Below are 1,998 nucleotides of genomic sequence, written 5' to 3'. Positions count from 1 at the left end.
AAAAAATTAGCTGGGCATGGTGGCGAGCACCTGTAATCCCAGCTACTTGGAAGGCTGAGGCAGGCGAATCACTAGAACCCAAGAGGCAGAGGTTGCAGTGAGCCGAGATCGCACCATTGCACTGCAGCAACCTGGGCAACAACAGTGAAACTCTGTCTCAAAAAGAAAAAAAAAAAAAAAAGATGTCACAGGTGTGAGATTTGTAGCGTGTAGGGCAGGAGTGGAGGAAGACTGGAGGCTTGTTCATGACAATGACTGTGTGTGGTTCTGTTGGAGGACAGGGGTGCATGTTGCCCCAGAGCTGGGCATGTGTCCACCCTAGGATTCACCGTGAGAATCCAGGACCATCAGTGGCTGGCTGTGTGATGCGTGTCCCTACGCCCTGCCCATGTGTGTGTGGCGGGGTTGAACATGCTGTGCCCAGGCCCTGGGTCTCTGTGGGCTCTGTTGGATGCGGGCTGTGTACTATGCCTCAGTGGGTTCCGTGTTCCTTCCTGTGCCTGCGTCTGTCTCCCTATCCATGTCTCCCTGGCCATGTCACTCTCTGTGTCTGAAGTTCACGGCCCTCCGGGGTAGGTGGGACTCTGAGTGACTCTGCTGCCCTGCATCCCTGTGTCTGGGGCGGTGCAGAGCCAGAGGGTGGCTGTTCTGTGTTTCTGGGACCAAGGAGGCTCTCTGGGAAGTTAGCAGCTGGAGATTAGATTTCAAGGGATCACAAAAGGAACTGAGAAAGAAGGATCCCCGGGCAGGGCCAGGCCAGTGGCCAGGGTCTCAGAGCTGTCAGGAGAACAGTCATAATAGCTTCCATGTATTGAGTACCTATCGTGTGCTGGGCATAGTACTTCATGCTTTATGTATTTCATTTATACTATTGTGTTAATACAATATTGTATATTAAGTATTCATATTACATACATCATATACATATATATATATATTTTTTTCTTTCTTTTCTTTTTTCTGGAGACAGAGTCTCACTCTGTCACCCAGGCTGGAGTGCAGTGGCACGATCTTGGCTCACTACAACCTCCGCCTCCCAGGATCAAGTGATTCTCCTGCCTCAGCCTCCTGAGTAGCTGGGATTACAGGCATGTGCCACCACACCCAGCTACTTTTTGTATTTTTTTAGTAGAGACAGGGTTTCACCGTGTTGGCCAGGCTGGTCTCGAACTCCTGACCTCAAGTGATCCTCCCGCCTCGGCCTCCCAGAGTGCCAGGATTACAGGCATGAACCATGGTGCCTGGCCTATATTATATTTATAAATAACAATTACATGGATTGTTCATAATGTAAATTACTTTATAGAGACCTTTTTTTTATTTTTTAATTTTTTTAGAGACAGAGTTTCCCTCTGTTGCCTAGGCTGGAGCACAGTGGTGCAATCACAGCTCAATGCAGCCTCGACCTCCTGGACTCAAGTGATCCTCCTGCCTGGGCCTCCTAAATAAGTGGGATTACTGGCATGTGCCATCGTGCCTGGCTCGTGAGACCTCATTTTCTATTATCCCATTGAAGGTAGGAGGGAACTGAAGCTCAGAGAGGTAAGTTCATTTTCCCAAGGTTGCTCAGCAAGCAGGTGGCAGAGTCAACATCTGAACCCACTTCCAAGTGTTTCCAGTCTTTGGCTCTTAATAACAGCCCTACCCCACCCGAGGTGGATGCCACAGCGTCTGCGGAGGACCAGCAGGGTGTAGGTTTGGCTGAGCGACCATGGATAACAGCAAATTGTTGGTGTTATGTTGTTGTGATGGTTTATGTTTATTGAGTCCTTACTATGTGCCAGGCACCATGCTAAAGGTTTTAATAATAATAATGATGTACCGGGTGCAGTGGCTCATACCTGTAATCCCAGCACTATGGGAGGCAGGAGGATTGAGCGAGCCCAAGAGTTCGAGACCAGCCTGCGCAACATGGTGAAACCCCATCTCTACAAAACAATCAAAAAATTAGCAGGGTGTGGTGGCACGTGCCTATGGTGGCATGTTCCCTACTCAGGA

At 49.3% G+C, this 1,998-nt stretch overlaps 1 pseudogene; it reads left to right on the top strand.

Annotated features, from left to right (window-relative positions):
* LOC105534639 overlaps positions 1-366 on the top strand; it is a 46,325-nt pseudogene extending 45,959 nt beyond the window's left edge.
* Positions 367-1,998: the final 1,632 nt, after the last annotated feature.

The sequence above is a fragment of the Mandrillus leucophaeus genome, unplaced genomic scaffold, assembly GCF_000951045.1.
Source record: "Mandrillus leucophaeus isolate KB7577 unplaced genomic scaffold, Mleu.le_1.0 Scaffold137, whole genome shotgun sequence".
In the NCBI taxonomy this organism is placed as follows: domain Eukaryota; kingdom Metazoa; phylum Chordata; class Mammalia; order Primates; family Cercopithecidae; genus Mandrillus; species Mandrillus leucophaeus.
Note: the sequence above shows the minus strand (reverse complement) of the source record. Positions and strands in the feature narration are given on the sequence as shown.